The sequence below is a fragment of the Pelodiscus sinensis genome, chromosome 5 (genome assembly GCF_052426305.1).
Source record: "Pelodiscus sinensis isolate ZL-2025 chromosome 5, ASM5242630v1, whole genome shotgun sequence".
NCBI classification, from domain to species: domain Eukaryota; kingdom Metazoa; phylum Chordata; order Testudines; family Trionychidae; genus Pelodiscus; species Pelodiscus sinensis.
In genome coordinates, this window is record NC_143056.1 from 76,692,418 (window position 1) to 76,712,924 (window position 20,507).

Below are 20,507 nucleotides of genomic sequence, written 5' to 3' on the forward strand. Positions count from 1 at the left end.
AACCATCAACTGGTCCCCAACATCATGGTAGGAAAAACAGTCTGGTTATCCGCCTTAAATCTTAAATCTACTCATCTGTCTGCAAAGCTGGACCATCAGTACTTAGGGCCCTTCATATTACAGAATAGATACATTCTGTTTCATACAATTTGCAGATGCCAGAATCTTTTCAGATCTACTCCATGTTTCACATCTCCCATTAAAAAAATGTAAGCAGAGAATACTGTCCCACAATATACCACTCATCCCCTCTCCCCTACTAATAATTGTTTGGGATCAAGAGACATATATGATTTGGCAAACTCAGACTCCTGCCAAATCCAGGGAAAACCCCTATATTTAGCCAATTAGGAAGGATATGGCCTAGAAAATTGACAATAGAAACCTGCAGAACGTGTCCACACCCCTGAAACTCCTATTCACCTTTCACCAAATACCCTGAGAAACCCAGCCCTATGGCTTCTGGAAGGGAGTGGGGGAGGCTGTCAGCAGTTATGCCAGCTAAACCGTGCTAACATTGCTGCTAGGAAAATAATAGACCAAGATTTACTGCTCTGGAATGGCCTAACTGGCTGCAGGGACAGCAGTCTGATTTATAAGTTCAGCAGCAATAGCACGGCACTTGCTGCTAAACATACTCTGGACCCTAACTCCTGTCTCCAAGATATGTCCTTGTTTTGGACTTGCAGCTCTGAGCCTCAGCTATGCCTTGTGGCAGTGACTCCAGTTAGCCTTTGAGTTCAGCTTTGGTTTCTGACTTCTGGCTCTGACTCTTAGCTATACCTCCTGGTTGGGGCTCTTTGGCTTACCCTGGGGTTTAGTCTTTGGTGTCTGACTCCAGTTTTGACCCTTGGCTCCACTTGAGGACCACATCTTCGGAGTCCAGCTAGATCAGTGGTTGGCAACTTTCAGCACACAGCCCATCACGGTAATCAAGTGGCAGAGCCACAAGATATTTTATGTTGACCATCCTCTGAGAGGGCTCCCCACAGCTCCCAGTGCCCATGGTTTTCTGTTCCTGACCAATAGGAGCTGCAAGGATGGTCAATGTAAATAAAAAGCCTTCCAGCCTGCCAGCGGATTTCTCTGATGTTTGCCAATGTTTGCTGAACCCTGGTCCAGACTATAGCTCCAACCATTAGGTCTGCCCACATAACCTGGGCATTGACACAGATATGACTCAGTAACTCCAGCTGGGTAATACGGGGGTAGAGAGTATCAGAGGGGTAGTTGTGTTAGTCTGAATCTACAAAAGCGGCGAAGCATCCTGTGGCACCTTATATAGACTAACCAAAGTGTTGGAGCATAAGCTTTCGTGGGCAAAGATCCACTTCGTCAGATGCATGCATCTGACGAAGTGGATCTTTGCCCACGAAAGCTTATGCTCCAACACTTCAGTTAGTCTAAAGGTGCCACAGGACTCCTCACTGCTTTTATGGGAGTAGAGACGTGCTCTTGAAGGAGAGAGAAATAAAGAACTAGGATAAAGCAGGATCCCAGAAGGGAAGAAACTTAGAACTTAAATTTATATTTTGATTTACCATCAAAGCCAATTCCTAGGTAAGGAATGAGTTTTGACCTTACCTAAGAATCTCTGCTCTCAGAATGTGGTAGGAATTCATGTTTTAAAAGTCATGACTGTGGCTTCAGTATTACCCTTTTCTGTTTCAGCCATTCAGCCTTTCTTTTCTCCTCAGACTGCTCTATTCTTTCTGGCATATTATTTTACCCTCTAAGTCTCCTCTGCATCCAGTCTAGGTTCACTTCAGCCAAAACAAACAGCTATAACCTGGAGCTGTGTGTGAATAGATTGCTAGGAGAGACATGATTATTAGAATTAAAGACTGGCTTCCCAGTGAATTTTCACATATACCTTGTTCCTCAACTGTTTTGAAGTGAGAACTGAGATCAGGAACAGCAAGTGCAAGATTCAGCAAAGAACATGTTTCAAAATAAAGCTCTTATGGTATTGAAAGGGAGGAGGTGAAATTTTGTGAACAGTGTCTATTTCAATTAGTGCAAGCTAAACAAGGAGACGCACAGAAAAAAGCAAAGCTCAGCTGCTGTGTGCTCCTGAATATGGGTTCAGAATCAGTTCAGAAAGATTTTTTTTTCTGAAACAGCTATGGGGAAGTCACAATAAAATCATCACAATAAAATATTTGCTAACATTACCAACAAAGCAAGGGAATTTTTGAGTTAATCCTGCCTTCTGCCTCCTATCTCACCCCCATTGAGTAAAAGGATAGTGAAGTTTCATAATGTTACCTATGTATAGTATGCCACATACCTCATACAGCTGAGTTAAAGATGGAATAAAAGCCTTCATCACTCCACCCCTCTTTGCATTGGGTAGGCTGACCTCCTCAAGAGTTATTTTAATAAAGTTTTAAAAATTAAATACTTTCTAAACCTTATTTAAAATAATAAGGGGGACTGATGAGATAAGCCTCAACTGTAGACTAATAATTGGTTTAAAATATAGTTTAGCAAACTTATAACCCAATGGACAAGGTGATGCAAAACTAAATCATCTGGCAGTGTCCATCTCTAGGTATCAAGCAGTTGAGCAGTCAGAGAACAGAGAGATGCATGATAATGCTAAGATCATCTCCTCTGCTTCTGCTAGTGGGGATGATGGAAATCAAGCTGATTTTAATTTGAGAAAGGGAACGGGAACTGCAGACCTATGGCATCATATTCTCTCTCTCCAATCTCTCTCTTTCCCTCTCAGCCCTACCTATCTCCTGGTAAACAAGGGAGCATTTCTACTGAAGAATTAATTCTACAGAGTTTTTATATGGGCAGATGGAGCAAGAAACCATTTTATACACCATAATATCACATCCTGTTACCTATATTGTGCTCCATTTAAAAATCCTGGAATGATCTGTTGAAAATTATAAGAAACATGCTCAAAAACTTCTATTCAGATGCCCTGTTGAAATTAATCGTGTACCAGCAAATGCAGGAACAGCTAACTACAATTGCCATGGGCATCCATTCTGTGGTCTCCAAAAGGCATAAGAGTATGAATTTTTACTTCCATCAACCAATTATGAATGATCAAATAGCCATATATTTAAGGACAGGGACAGGGACAAGAGATAAAATGTATTTGATCATTTGCACTGCTGTGGGGAAGGAATGTCATGCTAGCCAGAGTTCCGCTAGCATGCCCAAAATAGCAGTGTGAATGCTGCCACCTGTGTATGGACCTCAAGCCTAAGTGACCCCTTTTGAGATTCTGATCTCCAGCCCTAGCTTTAACATCTGCACTTCAGGTTTTGGCATGTTATCCTGAGTTCCACTAGCATAAATCTGTCTGCTCAAGCTCGGAAGCTCATTCCTAGTCCCAGCTTCAGTATAGATATGCCCTCAGAGGCAGGGGCAATCAGGAATAACAAACGGAAGAGTTACTGACCTAATCTATGTATTGAGCATGATGTGCCATTTACATCATTAACTGTAGCTAGTTTTGACTTACATATTCAATCTGCCATGCAATATTGTAACCTGTCCATATTCAGAACAGTTTGTTTAGATCTAGATTCTATCTATTCTGTAGTTTGGGAACATTTGTAAAATTTCATTCTAAATTAATTTCTTATTTCCAACATCTTCCAAGTTCAGGGGAGATTAAATGAAGCCTATCTGTAATAGGGATACCTTTCTCATTCTCTTTTCATAATGTATATGTAAGAAACATGGACATATTAGCTGTCAATAACTGGACATTTTAAGATTTGGGGGGTAATATATATAGATATATATATGCGATAAGAGATACTAAATTCTCCCATGATATACTGGTTTTTTTTTTAAATTAGAGCTAGTTCAAAAATGCAGAAGCTTTTTAATTAAATGGTCAATATTTCAACAATTTTCAGCCACTCCAGTTTTTGCATCTGTTTTCTTGTTGTTTTCAGAATTTTATCAGCCATATTTCTAATATATCTTTGTATATTTCATCCACTTTACTCCACCCATATTCTTTTGTGAAACCCCATTTTCTTGTGATTATTTTCCAACCTGAAAGTGGTGTATATTTATTTGACTGTAAACTGTGGGGCAAGGACAATGTCTGCTTCACAATATAAATGAATAATGAATTTCTTGCATTTCCAGAATGGGAAGTAGCTCTATTTGTTTTCCAGCTGTGAAAATAATGCTTTTGTAGAATTGTAAATGTAAGAAGCACTGTTAACAGTTACATCAAAAGAAATAATAGTCAGAAATTCTGGATTCTCTGTTCAAATTCTGTCTCTGCCAAACTGTAAGAGCCTAGTCACACCCTGGCCTCGTGTTGACCATCGATAAAAAGTATATTATAATATTTAGCTAACTTAATGGAATGCTGTTAATCTTAATTAATATGCTGTGATCAGAGATAAAAGGTGTCATATACAAGGTCACAATTGTTTACTGTAGACACACAGCAGGAAGGCTGGTGTTTAATGCTTTTGTGAAATTGGAAACTTCAGAATTTTATATGATGTGTGCTAAGCTGCATCTTTTCAAACTGCTTTTTCTTTAAACTTACATGCAATATAGAGGTACAGTGTTTTGAAATATAGTAGAGATAGCTTTAGAGATTTTAAGAACTAATTAGGAAGAGATTTAAGGACTGGAAAGTAATGGTTCTAATGTATAAATATAAATATAAAATATAAAATAAAAAATCATTCAACATTTTACTATTAGATTTAGGGCCATATAATAATAATGTAAAATACATACAGTAAATATAATGAAGAACCTGATACAACCACAGTGGAAACATGTATGAGTAGCAGAGTGGAAAACTGACATGAGAAAGTAGTCACCGAGGGTATGTCTACACTACCCCGCTAGTTCGAACTAGCGGGGTAATGTAGGCATACTGCACTTGCAAATGATGCCCGGGATTTGAATTTCCCGGGCTTCATTTGCATAAGCGGGGAGCCGCCATTTTTAAAACACCGCTGGTTCGAACCCCGTGCAGCGTGGAACGAGGTGTACCGGTAGTTCGGAATAGGAAGCCTAATTCGAACTACCTAGTTCGAGCCCCGTGTAGCCGCGCTGCACGGGGTTCGAACCAGCGGGGGTTTAAAAATGGCGGCTCCCCGCTTATGCAAATGAAGCCCGGGAAATTCAAATCCCGGGCTTCATTTGCAAGTGCAGTATGCCTACATTACCCTCCTAGTTCGAACTAGGAGGGTAGTGTAGACATACCCCAAGCTATTTTATTTCAATGTTTTCTTCTTATGGTACATTAGTTTTCTACTGTACATTATTAATTTTTTCCAGTACCAAATATTCTTTTGACTGATCTGAAGGCTGGATGTATTATGTGCTGCCTGGTGGGGCTGGCACCATACTCATCATGTCATATTGATGGAGTTTTGAGCACAAGTTCTGTCATCCCAAGGGTGCGTCTACATTGCAGGACTTAACAAAAACAAAGGGTGTGAGGAGCATGGAGCTCTGAGTGGGGGTGTGAAAACCTTGACACAAAACCTTGACACTGTTGTCTTGGATTTTGTTACCCCAGACGGGGTGGAAACAAAACTTAGCTGAAAGGCCAAGCCATGCAAAGACAGAATGCCACACAACCACAGTGATAGTTGGCAGTACCACTAGTGACTCAACATATTTTGACACCTTAAACAATTACTTAGCCACAGCCAGAGCATGTGTCAAGATGAATAAAAGCAAGGCTTTGTGTGTGGGGATTTTGGGGTGCTTCTTTGCTCAGCCAGAGGCTTTACAGATCATAAAGATCCTTACAGGGGTTATAATGTTTTAGGATTAACCTTCAGCTGAGTTGAATTAGGAGTGATTTGCCTCCTGCCAGGTTAAGGTGATGAGGTGGAAGAGATAAAACCTGACATTGGCAGGAAGGGTGATGTTAATGAAACCATTGCAGTTAGCTTTCTATATTGAGGTGGCATATGGGATCCTCCTTCTGGCAAATTGTGGATAAAATTGACAGGGTTATTTTTTTCAGATGCTAGAGGGTAATAAATGTAACATAGTAAAGAGAACTATAATTTAATCTACCAGTTAAAGAAGGGACCTTAAGGTTGGTGTGCTCAGAAACTTTCCTGTTGGTGTGACAAATTGGAAAAATGTCTGTACTATTTCTTATTAATATTATATATGATCCTGTTCAATTTGATATTGTTATATCCCTGAATGTGAATAATCAAATCAAAGGAGACTGTAAAGAGGGGCTGTTAAGGAATCCAGCAAAGGTAAAAGAATGACACAGATAAGAAAGCGGATGGGGTATACCAGCTGAAAAAGGGTTAAGATAGCAATAGATATGTCAGAAGTTGGGGGAAGAAGCTACTTCACGAGCACAACCAAATAAACATGGGTTTTTTCTTCTTCCCAAGGTTAAGGTTGTGACTGAGAGACTATGAGGGGTTATTCCCTAGCAGAAAGGTATGACACTTGGAAACTGAAAGACAATCACAGGGTAAGCATGACGCTAAGCTAGGGGGAGAGGAAGATCAGTTGGAGAGAAGAGGTCCAGAATGACCTACAGATTAAAGGATTGGGCCAAAATAAATCTGATGAGGTTCAACAAGGACAAGTGCAGAGTTCTGCACTTGGAACGGAAGAACCCAAAGCATTGTTACAAGCTGGGGACTGACTGGCTAGGTAGCAGTTCAGCAGAAAAGGATCTGAGGATTCCAGTGGATGAGAACCTGGATATAAGTCAACAGTGTGCCCTTGTAACTAAGGAGGCTAATGGCATATCAGGGTGCATTATGAAGAGCATTGCCAGCAGATCTAAAGAAGTGATTATTCCCCTTTATTTGGCACATTGGATGTGGACACATTGGAGAGGGTCCAGCAGTGGGCAACCAAAATGATTAGGAGCACTTGACCTACGAGGAAAGGCTGAGAGATTTGGGATTATTTAGTCTACAGAAGAGAAGAGTGAGGGGAGGATTTGATAGCAGCCTTCAACTTCCTGAAGGGAGGTTCTAAAGAGGATGGAGAGAAGCTGTTGTCAGTAGTGATGGATGGCAGAACAAGGAGCAATGGTCTCAAGTGGGAGAGGCCTAGTTGGATATTAGGAAAAACTATTTCACTAGGAGGGCGGTGAAGCACTGGAATGGGTTACCTATGGAGGTGGTGGAATCTTCATCCCTAGAGATTTTTAAGTCTTGGCCTGACAAAGCCTGGCTGGGATGATTTAATTGGGGTTGGTTCTGTTTTGGGCAGGGGGCTGGACTCAATGACCTTCTGAGGTTTCCTCCAGTCCTTGGATTCTATGATGTAGACTGGCATAGCAACTGACTTGAAAGCCACCCTCTATGTTAAGCAGGCTGTAATTTGGTGCCCAGACAAAATTGGGGGAGAGTGTGATAAGGCTAAGTCATGTCTACTTAGATGCTTGAGGGAAATGATAACCATGGAAAATACAATATGCATATACATCTCTATTATTTTTAAATCTGCTTCTGTAATTTCTGTGTATTACTTGGGCAAAAAAAAATCATACTTTGTTTTTAAGAAACTGATTCCACTATCTATAGGTCCCCAGCAGAGAACTCGCACAGGGATCATGACTAGCAGAGCCTGCTAAACCTAACCTTAACTTAATTTCCTAGATTTACCAGGCTTCTTTATGTGATAATTATAGCATCTTTGCACTGTATTTTCCCTTATAACACCTGCAATTTGTATGCACAAACATTTGAGGGGCACAGGCAGAGATACAGCTGCTTGAATTTACCCACTACCTAAAGTGACCATTTCTATTACCAATGACTGTGCCTGGATGCACGTTAACCATACTTGCTATATCAAATTTCAGACTCAAATTTGGAAACTTGGTTATGGCCTCTTTAAAAATCTGATGCATAAAGTATGCACTCTGATACCAAGGTGATGGATGAGATAAAAACAACTAGTATGAATAAATTAAACTGATAATTCCCAAATCTTAACATTAATTTTTTACCTAGTAGGCAGTATGGGATCTTTCCCAGAAGATGATGATAAATAGAACATTTGAATCAGCATTAGTGATCTATATCTTAGCCATAATTTCAGTCATTTAGGATGAATGATTCAAATACCTGCCCTAAATTATATTAATGCATGTTATGTGATGACAGGCCAAAAACAAGGTTTATTAGTTATCTTCAAGACTGAATTTATGATTGGATAGATGTCACTCACAACCAGCAACTGAGGTAATTTAAGTGAAGAAGTGACTCAAAAAATCAATCTTGTCTCCAAAGAACTAAAGAATAGGTAAAATTCTAAGATTTGCTATCAGAAAGCTATCTTTAGAATTCAGAACCTTTGGTGTGGGTTTTCTGGAATAAGGCAGCTTACCTATGTCAAAACATTATTTATATTCTGCTACATATCAGGTCTATGAAGGGTGTTACCAAAGGAATATTACAAAGCCAACAGAACAATTTAAGTAGAAACAGCTCCCTTGCTTTGTCCTGCAATAGATTCAAGAAGTGACAGGGATACAGATGCAAAAGAAAAGATTGTTCTTGGCAAGAGAGATATGTTCAAATAGAAACAGCACTTAGCATGCAGTGCTTTTGCATAGCCAAAATGAGATTCAAAGGTATTATTTGATGTCAGTTAATTTAAATAGTTTAAAACTAACCAATAAGGAATGTAATAGAAATAAAATAAAATAATCAGGACATATTTCTGAAATCAATGGGACTTGAGTGCTCAAATAAATAAATAAAATACCACTCAACACCTGTCTGTATCTTTAGGTGCCTACTTTAACAATCTGCCCATGAGTGCCTTCCAGTAGTGCAGTGTGACATGACTAACTTCACAAGTGCTTAGTTTTTTCACACATCCTTTCCCCAAAGGCAAAGTGGTATTATGCACTCTAGTGATTTCCTGCAGTTCACTCTAATGTGTATACACATCTGTGTGTTTATATTAGATAATGCAAGATCAAGAAAATGTGTCTTGTACTTGAAGTGAGGAGTTTGTATAGAAGTTTTATTTTCAGTCTGAATTCAGGCCTCATGTTGGGGAGACAAACTGTACTGTTCTATGTTATTCATTATTTGCAATTCTCTAGCACCTATGTCCTAGGAGCTCTAGTTAAGAGCCAGGACTTCATTATGCGAGATGCTATACAACCAAAATAAAAAGTCCCCAGAGTTTCTAACCGTGGAGTGCTTCATGCCCTGGTATTTTGCATTGCTGGAGTGTACATGACAGGTGACAGAATCAGATATAACTGAGGTCAGGATGCTCTCCTAGATCACCAGAGATGGGTGAAAGCTTACCAACAGAGGCTTCTATACAAGCACTTAGCATCACTGAGGAACCCAAGAGCACTGCTCAAGCACAGACTGAATTGGCCAGTTGCAGGTGTGTACCTTTAACCTTCACATGCTGCAAATTCCTCAAAGTGCTTTTTCATGTCAACCAGAATAATCTCAGACTTGCTTGGGCTACGCCTCAATCTGCTGTTCTTTATATATGAACTAATCTCCTTCAAATATACATGACCATCTTTGTGTAAGTGGTATGTGGTGAAAGATAGATCAAGTCTAATTACTTAGTGAAAAAAGAGTTATACTGTCTGCAGTAATCCACAATGTTGACTCAAGCACTATATGGTTGATGGAATAGAACAGTTATGAATTCAGTGGACCAGTGCCTCGCCTATAGTAAACTAGCCAGCCTCCAGTAAAGTCAATGCAGCTACCCTCAGGCTATCAGAGATCTTCTGGAAAAACTTTTTTTGAAAGAGAGCATCCACTCAGCAAAAGCACAAGGAAAAAGCGATGTGCTTTTTCAAAAGATAGTGTCCACATTGATTAGATGCTATCTCACATTTAAGTTGTGATTAGTATGGATGAAGTGGCCATCAAGGCACCTGTGTCATTTCCTGGTGTCCTCTTCTTTCGAAAGAACTCCCTCTTCTGTGTCCACACACGCCTTTTTCCAAAAATGCTTTTTCAGAAAAAGGCTACTTCCTCGTAGAAAAAGATTTACTGCTGTCAGAAAAACCCCTCCATTCTTTTGACTTTTTGTTGAAAGAACGCAATAGCAGTGTGGATGTAAGTATAGTATTTCTGAAAAAACGGCCATTTTTCTGGAAAAGCGCTGCAGTGTAGACATATCTTCATTTACCTCAGCTGAAGATCTGACCCAGTATGGATTGAATTTTGATTTTTTTATTTTACCTGTGGTGTTTGCTGAAAAACTGTAAATCTAGTCAAATAATATATTTGTAATCTGATCAAAGTTTACTGAAGTCTATGTGAGTTCTTCCATTAGTTTCAATGGGCTTTGGATCAGATCTCTGATAAATAATACTTGACAAGTTCTAACTGGAAGGTAACTTTCCTAGTTCTAACAAGAGTATGGGCTGCCAACCCTACACACCAGACATTTTGCTTTCCTATACAAATCAGTATTGTATGGTTTCACTTAGTACCTCAGTTGCTTGTTCCATTTTGAATTCATCCTAGCTATCAGTACTTTCATTAAGGAGACAGAGACAATGCTTATGACATGAGATTAGAAATCTGAGTTTATTTCTTGGCTCTTCCATTGTTTTGTTGTGTAACTTTGGGTAAATAACCTCTTTCTGTCTCACTTTCCTCATCTGCAAATAGTGATTTGAATACATCTGAATGACCTTTGTGAAGCAATGTCTGATCTATGGCCAAGAAATGTCATACTTGCTAGTTAGCATCAGTATTATGATCACTACTAAATAAGAATTGGAGAAGATGCATTGCTTATCACTTTGGAGCATTCCAGACAAATTTCCTTTCTTCTGCATTTGGGGAAGATGGAAAAACAACAAAAATAAATAAATAACCATAAATAGCTCTTTTCTCCACTGAAGAAACAGCTGCTTTGAAAGTTCTAAAATTCAAACTCTGGTAAAATCAGCAGCAAAGTGTAGATAGTATGATGAGTGATTTTTAACCACTTCTGGGGGGAGAGGGGGAGAGGGATAAAGCCTGTGCCTGTATTTTATTTCTGTTCCATACATCATTAGTTGAAAAGGTATAGCACTTTTAGTATTTGATCTCAAGTTTCTGGAACTAAATTATTTTTCTAACTAAAAGAAAATTAGTGTTTATATCTTTTTTCTTATACTGAATTTATTTATGAACACTAGCAGATTTAGATAGGTAAGAAAGATTTTTTTTCACTCCAAAATATCTGATGTAGGTGCAATGCATCATGAGGTATGTATTGATTTTAATTAAAAAGCCATTCCTGCCCAGCTTTAATTTTTATTCTTTATGTATATTGCAGTAGCATTCAGCAGTAACCGTCAGGCTCAGGGCACTATTGTGCTAGGTGCTGTACAGTCTCAGAAAACACAGCCTCTTTCCCAGAATGGCTTATAGTATGAGACATGGTCTAGCAAAGAATCCACAACTGTAGCTTCTTACATTCACCTTCTGTGAGCCTCCACATTACCAAATGAGTCCATGTTTGCAGACTTCCTTGAAGTACTCACATTGGTTTGATAGCAACAATTTCTGGCACCCAACAAATAGGGGGAGAGTGAATTACTCAGTTGCATAAGAAGCAGCTCAACACTGCAATTAGACACACTAAAATACTTACAGATTTTTCTTTTATCTTCCTTCCTGATCGGCTACTCACTCCAGAGCTGTCTCTCTCCCCTTTTGCTCTGTAGCCCATATTTCATTTCTATAGAGTTGATTTTCATCATTTAACATTTATTTTTAGTTTTCAAACTTCCTTCTCTTTCCTCCATCTTATTTTCCCTACTCTCAGCAATCCTCAGCCTCTAATACAAAGCCATTTACTTACTGCCTTCCAAAAGGCAATGTTTCCTCTGGCAATAATGTGCAGTTCATTGCTAATGGAGAGCGTTATCAGGATATGTACCAGAGCCTGCAAGGGTACAAGTGTATTCTTGACTTGCTGCTTCTTCCAGTGATCCACAGAGATGAGGGATATGCAGGGATGAGTAGTTAAAGGAACCAGGCTAGTCTGAATCTCATTTGTGGGCTACTGAACAGCTCTGATTCCACCTTCAATGGGACTTCCGTGTAAAGGAAATCCATTTCACCAGAAAGTCAAGAGTTAAAAAAAAACTCAATCCTGAATTATTGTAAGGAATGTACTTGCACTTGAGGTGGTTTTATAAACTACTCCCTCTACATGATGGGCTGTAAAGGTCAGTCAACTGATTTGACAAGCACTTAGCAACCAGAAGTAACAGCACATTGAGGGACCAGACCATACGGATAGTAATGTCAAACAATGCCTGCTCCCTCATTCTCAAATAGGTTCATGCACATAGAAATGAAGCCTGATCCAGCATTTACTCTCAGAAAGTCTCGTTGAGATCAAATGGATGATTACCAATATTAAGAATATCCATACCATCTCCTAAAGATCAACTCTTTATTCAGATGAGAAATCTTCAAATGAATGGGAGTTCTTACCTGAGTGAGAACGGTAGGAATGGACACCAAATATCGTCAAAAATTTAAAAGACTTCTTAGATAATGTTGAGCCCGTCATCTCATATTGATCTTGCACACAACTAGTAATACAGTATAATATATGAATTTATCTGATGTATATGAATGAGTAAGCCCGTAAAATAGATTTGACAGAACTGAAAGGTTGCAAAGTCTTCTGCTGCATGAAGACAACATTGTACAGTGCATGGCATACAATGTTATCAGCTTGCATGTTAATTTGATTACGTTGGAATCAATCATTTGCCCACCACTCATGTGATAAACACAGCCTTAGTTCTCTAAGTAGTTAATTAGGTGACAATCTCACTCCAGTCTAAGAGTAGCTTCATTATCTCAAGTCAATTACTGGTTGATTTATCAATTAGTTTTGCCACTGATGGTTCCAGAAGTATCATGCATTGCAATGTGGCACAATTTAATTACACCAGAGTTTATTAGCACAGGCTTAAAGGCACTTAGAGAAATCTCAGGAGGTTAATAATAATAAATTATATTCAGGTCAAAATTTGAAAGTATAAATTAGATCATTCAAATGTTAAAACTCACCACACAAGAGTATAATAAAACATGCTTAGATTCTCACGCTGATATATTTATGATTCAAGACTTACTTTTTGCTCTTTAGTAAGCATTTCCCTCATTAAATGTTTTACAGCAGTGTTATGCAGAGCACTAAAGATGTGAGGAAACTACCTAACAAGATCAAGTTATGAAAATGAAAGGTTGTTGTGTCATGAACCATAACTAGACTAAACACTATTGAAAATATTCAATTATAAAGACAAAATTAATTAGGATTTTTTTAATCCTTCGAACAACAACAACAAAAAAATCTGCCCTTTGAGGGATTCCAGATGGCCTAAATTGTTCCACAGCAGCGCTGATAGGCAAGTACCTGGTTTTTGCTAGAACGCTTACAATGCTTTAATGGGCCGCTAAGGATGGCATATTTAACCTCGTGCAATGTATGTGATGTTAATTTGTAAAAGCGTGCAAGGCCAGAATAGAATATCCCTGATCCTGTGAGGTAATGAATACTCCTGTGAGAAATGGTCTGCCTTCAATTTCCTCTAACTTCATTGCAGTGCTGAACATGCTCACTAGCTTGCAGCAGTGTTCAACAACTTGTAGAATTCAGTGTGTAGTATTGCCTAATACTGGACTCTCACATATAAATTCTGTGATCTGTGAGCTTATTGTCCTACTAAATACAATTCAAATAAGAGATATACACTGGGCCACATATTAGGAGAAAATTGTAATTACCACTCTCTGACATTGAGGGTAATGGGAAGAAGAGTAAGCAGCATCCCTCTACATGTGACTCTAGGCTTCCTCCCTTCCCCCATCCTCCCAAAATGGTGCTGTTGTGTATACATTAATCTGGGTACCCAATCCTGGTTTTACAGAACTCAGTGTCTAAACTCCCCTTTCATCTAATTGATGGTACCCTAACAGTGAGGGTTTCAAAAGCCCTCTAGATAGTCAATCCAATGCGGAGTGTTTTGAAAATCTCACTTAAGACTTTACATGTGCAACTACCTGTCTCTCAATTAAAAATTATGTTTCTAATTGATCATTTTCAACGTAAAGTTTTACTTATAGGGCTTCAAATGAGTCTTCTTGTTAACTGAATCTGGTCCATTCTTGAGTGAAAATGTTTTTTTTTTCTGGTGGCAAGGTGGTTTGTGTGTGAACTTCCACATTTTGTGGGAAGTCTAAAAACACTCAGGTTTCAGGAGTTCTGAATACTATTGCAAAAATTTCACATCGTGTTAATGAAGCTCTTAGCTATGCACCTGAGTCATTCTGCTCAGTGGGATAACACAGTAGCAGCTCAGCAAAACCCATTAATGCGGGATCAGGTGATTCTGCACTTCCTCTTCCTGTCCAGCTATTTTTACCTTCTACATGCTGCACCATACATTTGCACTGCACAGTGTGAACGTATATTTGATACTCAAGTGAGCGAAGTCAGAATGTGAGGAAAAGCAATGGGGGAAACTGAAACAACAGATCCATCTTTCTCTCTCTAAATCTTTCTTCTGTTAGCACTTTCCATAAACTGATTAATCATAAATTATTAATGCCAGCCTCACCGATACACACTCTATCTCCTCTCATTGAAATCTGTCTCCTAGGCATTCTGGCAGTGTTTTTGACAGATAAGCCAATAGTGCCTCTATTTGCATAATTGTGCTGGCACCTTGCTGCATAGCTAACATGCTGTAGTGTTGACACAATGGCATATGATGTATTTGTGGTTGGTATAATCTTGATGGCCCAAAATCACTATTTTTGGATGAGAAGATTATAAATGTCACAATTTTAAGTTGTAATTCATTTGATTTATGTTAGTTTTTAACTATACACAATTTTTGAGGAAAGAAGTTCCCTTCCTCGTATGAAACAGTCAAATGTACAAAATATTATGTTGGGAAAGTAGCAATGTGATGGACTAGAAACAAAACAAACAAACAAAAAAAACCAGACTTCTGTGTTTTAAAGCAGCTCAGAATATGAATTACTAGCTGAGAATATTACTGCAGCAACATTTTGGTTTTCCTGTGATTCTAGATCCATTTTCTATGTATTATCCATGTTGAAAAGGTACTTACAAAGTCCTTACCTGAAGAAAAATTCATTTCACATTAGTTGCCATTTCTATTAGACAGGTATGTATGTCACATTAGCCACAACGTTAACAGCTGGCTTGTTGGTAGCCACAGAAGACACACCAACTATGATGCTGTATGGAATCTGGGAGACACTGTTATTGTCAATATCAAATATTATTATTACAAGAAATCTCATGCTCACCTTAGAGGGAACTTTGCTCTGGAGTAACTTTTCTACAAACTGAAGCTCTGGACAAGGAACTGAATGAGTCATTCAAACTCTGGATGTGTGTTCAGAGGGACTTTCAAGCCAGCAAACTGTAATGCTAAGAACCTGGTATATGGATCTTGAAGTCTTTGTATGTATCTGAGTTCTTTATCATTTAACAACTCTCTTCTTATTCTTTTTCTTTATAATAGCCCTTGGCTGTGTCTACACTGGCACCCTTTTCCGTAAAAGAGATGCTAATGAGACACTTCGGAATTGAAAGTAGGAATAAGGGATCTTGCGGAAAAGGGCTTATTTTCCGCAAGATCCCGTAAAGACTGGCGCTTTTCTCCGGCAAAACCCCGAGCCGGAAAAAAGCGGCAGCCATGTTCATGCAAATGCCACGGGGGATATTTAAATCCCCCGCGGAATTTGCAATTCTGAAGTGTCTCATTAGCATCCCTTTTACGGAAAAGGGTGCCAGTGTAGACACAGCCCTTTAGTTTGAGACACTAAAAGATTGACTGCAAGCATGGTAGTTTTTCGGGGCTGGGTTCCAACCTACTATTGACTTGATAATGTGGCTGGCCCTTGGGGGTTCAGAAGAATATTTTGTATACTGAGCAGATTTTAAAAAAAAATTTCTCACTGTACGGGACCTAGTTGTTGATTGGGAGCCAGAAAACTGGAATGCAATAAGGGGACTGCATGATTTTTTTTGTAGCTTCTTGATAACCAGTGCGGGAGATCCAATGTACACTTTTGTGACTCGCTGGTGAGTTTAACTTCAGAAATAACCATCCATTTTGGGAGTATCTGTTCTTTGGAGTCTGCCTTGATCTTGGCATTTTTGGGGAGGGCTACACCAGATCACACCATGGGTTGAATGGATCATAGAGACAGAACTGCTCTCTAATGTATGCAAGTTATTTATCCAGAAAAGGGGGCTTTTAAGGTAACAGCCATCGGTGACATCGTCATATTTTATAGGCTAGTTTTAAAGTAATGCTGAATATACTATAGCCACTCCAACTGTCAGCAATGGTGGCCTGAGAAAACAGAACGCCCACACCTTAAAAATCTTTACATTTAAGTGATACTGAGGCTCTTAAATCCCTTAAAATCACTATTCAAAATGCTCCTGTGAGCAACTAAGAAACTTACTTCCCTATAACGTACGAGTTCTTTTGTTAATTGGTCAAAGGATCCATTTGAATGAACATAGGTCTTGTACAATGGGCCCTAACATTAATTGGAAACAAGCAATAACTGAATAAGGGGCACTTATGTCTTTCCAAGCTATTGTTTTGTGGTGAAAAGACATAGCATTTGAGAATAGCTCTATAAACTTAGAGCAGTATTATTAATAGTACTGTGTGTCTGTGCTTTTAAAAACAAGTTAAATAACATAAAACAAAGGAGTGTACATAGTTTGTGGATTCTTATGGGTGAATTTAATATAGAAACGTAGAACACAAATGAAGAAATGTGTTGTCATGCTGTAATTTCCATCAATATCTCAACTGAGGGTTGCGTACAGAGGCAATATTGTTCCCTTAGTAACTATTTAAATGCATATTAGTCCTTTCTCTCTTTTGTCTTGGCAATACAGTGACTGAAAACCTAGTAAAGAACACTGGATGATTTTAAATTAATGAGAGTTAGTGGATGCATTGTCATTTGATTTTTTTTAACGTCCTTGCTTTGCAGTTTTAGAACTATGTAAGCATCTCTCTCTTCTGCAGATAAAATTTTGAAATCCTCTTTATTAATAATTTTGAATTTAAGTTGAAACATTTATTTTGATCTTCTCTTACTAGATGGGATAAATGAATTCAAGCTCTTCAGGGAGATCAGACATTTGTGTCTCTGGGTCACAAAGCGTTCCAAAGGTGTTCCCACCAGTTTGAGGTGATCATCATTTCCTTTTATGTCTTTCAATATTTGGTCTATACATATCCTCTTTTCTATGGTATACAAAGCCATCCATTCAATCTTTCAGTGACAATTTGTTTTAATTGAAACTGCTGGTTGGATATGACTTTGGCCTTATCCATGTTCATTTTTAGACCAACCCTTGTGCTTTCTCATGGAATTGCTTTAATCATGATTTCCTCCAATGTATGAGAGATCAAAACACTGTTAGCTACATAGCTCAAATTATATTTTTCTCAGCAGGCTGGAGAACTCTCAAAATATTATTTTATTTTAAATGGGAAGTGAATTTAATGCTTGTGAAGGTGCTTGAAGATGAAAGCCTTTTAATCTGCTTAAGCAGGCACTGGCACAGAGTTCAGGCAGGTGGAGGGGTGGAATTTTTCTCTGGTGGTAAAGAGCCCTGAGAAACAAAGTGTTTTAAAGCATCTGAATCTTATGGTTCATGAGGGTGAATAATTTGTTTTTACATGTATCTCAAGGGATAATGGAGTTTGAGATGGACATCATTTGTCATGGAATTTACTTAAGACCAAAATAGAAATAAGTAAATCAGTAGTTTCCTAAAGGTCTGTCTATGAAGGGGCAGTAATAATGCAAGTAGGAGTCAACATGGACCTTGCAAACCTCCCTTTTTAGGATGAATTAGTGGAGTTTGGTCTCTATCATCACTTCTTCCTTAGTGTATCTACTGAGCTTTCCTGCAAAGGTGAGTAATAATTTCGATGATGTAGACCTTGTCCATTGAGATATGTTCTAAGATTGACTCTTTTTCAAATACACCAGGAAAACACAGACTTTTACATAGTACTGGGTTTCATTCAATATCAAACAGGTCTGCATTTTGATCATTCTCAGTCTGTCTGGAATTTTGAAGCCTGTGTTCATTCCAAATCAGAACAAAACCTCAAAACTTTGCAAAATTGGAATGTGGAATGAAAAGTCCAAAACTTAAATTTGAAATCATTGAGTACTTTAGTTTTGATACTATCAAATATATAATATTTTATATTTTAATATAAAGTATTAATTATAAATAAATAACAATTATAATAAGATTTTAAAAGAACTATATTAACAATATCCCAACAAAGACAAGGAAGTCACAATTATTCATTTTGACATCTCTCTCCTCCCTCATATCAACATATCCCACAAACAGTTGATTTAAATAAAATTGATTTTTCCAATGAAGAACCCTTCTATTAATTTTTCAACCTGTTAAGTCCAGCACTGACCTCTCTCAAACCAGTCCAGCTTTTGAAAAAACTACCTCTTCTCATCCCACCAGCTCGCCATACTCCTGTGTCCTCCAAATTGCCACAAAGAACTTAAATGCAGGAGCGTTATTTATATCGTATATGGATTCATGGAAGGACGTGGACGAGAATCATGCAAAACAGGATGGTGTGGAAAAGTTGTGATCTGTATTGGTGGCGAGACTATCTGCATTGATGAAATCATGAATCTTCCAAGTTTTCATATTAACTGTCCATGACATAACTTGCTTATGAGGTGTATGAAAAGCACTTTGTAAATATTATATGGGTCCAAATTCTGTAACATTTACTGAAGAAAACTATGGGAGTTTTGGGTAGCAAGGATTTCCTAATAACATAGTACAAGTTGGACCTCCCCGGTCAGGCACCCTGGGGACCAGACCTGTCCTGAATAAGGGAATTTGGCCTCCCAGGACACTGACCCTTTCTCTGGTTTGCTCCACTCCAGCCTTTCTGCTATAGGGCTTGGGCTTTGCTCTGTCCTATTCCTGTCAGGTGGCTGCGTCTCTCTGGGGACAGAGCTCCCCAGCTACTGTGGCTCCACTTCTGTCCCACCTGGCTGGGACTTCTCAGGGATGGGGCTCCACAGCTGCCCCGTTGCTGCTGCGCCCAGCTGGGGCTTCCTGGGGATAGGGCTCTGCGGCTGCCTCACTGCTGTTGCGCTCATTCCAAGGATGGAGCTCCATAGCTGCTCTGCAGTGCTGCAGTTGGCGGGGGCTCCTTTCGATGGGGCTCCCCGCTACTGAACTCCCGACCAGCTTGCACTCCTGGGTGCTGGGGCTGGACCAGAGAGTCCCAGAGTTATGAGGTCCATCCTGTATATCTTTGTGCTCATTCTATTTGGATCATTTTGGTTTTGGTGCATAGCTTGGTGGATGGTGGGGTAACCACTACTTTAAGTGTAGATACCCAAAGCAAATATGCATCGCTTTTTAAAACTACTCTTTATGACAGACTTTACCTCATCCTATTTATGAACATGAGACATCATGGCTAGTTTGCAGTCATTTTCTCAATTATTTTTATAACCACCTATGATTATTACTACAGAAAATTAAATGGGGGAATCCAGTGAGTCTTCTCTCAAAAAAAAATCTTTTTATCGATTTACCTTTTCTCCTTTCTCATTGTGATCTTCCAGTAATGGGCATGCTCTCATTCCTCATGGCATTCAGAAGCCAATCATCTCCTCATACTAGTTCCAACAAACTTTGCATTCCTGCAAGGCCAAGACAAGAATATTAACTTTTCATGGTTAGGAATTGTTATTTCAAACCTGTTTCAGATTGTCCATGGACCCTTATTTTCTTTCAATTTATCTGCAGGAATACATTAGTTTTTCAGTTATTTAAAAAATAAGCTAAGGCATGTTATTGGGGTGAGACACCACTAGGGTAGGGGACCCTTATGATAAGAACACCTTGGTGGGGTACTTATGGGCCTGTCTCTGTGACATAGATGCAGGTCATAGCTGATGCTATCATTAGAATTGTGGGCAGTCTGTGATGGGAGACACCAGCAGGTGTCAGCATTAAATGTAAGGGTTTTTTTTTCTTTTTCAGGGTGTGAGTCTTAAAATTGAAGGAGAGTGGAAAATTATGCCATTGGGTGTTATAGCATATTTAAATTTCTCTCTGACAGTTCTGTGAGACATGGTAAGGATGCAGAATCCATAGATGTGGATACTTATATCAGCATTACACACTATTTGGGGAAAAGACACAGTGAGCACAATAATTAGAAGGATTTTAGTGGGATAGCACGGTAAGGCTTGAAAAGTGAGAGGTAAGAAGTGAATGGGTGGAGGAGAAGGAGTCTATTTGTGTCTATTTTTTTTCAGCCAACCACTATGCTTACTAGTACACAGACTGCAGCAACTTCTTCCCTTCAATGGCCACTATCTAGGATAGAACAATACTACCATATGCTGGGAATATAGATGCCCAGGGAATAGGTATAGTTAAGGGGCTCAGATTCCTCT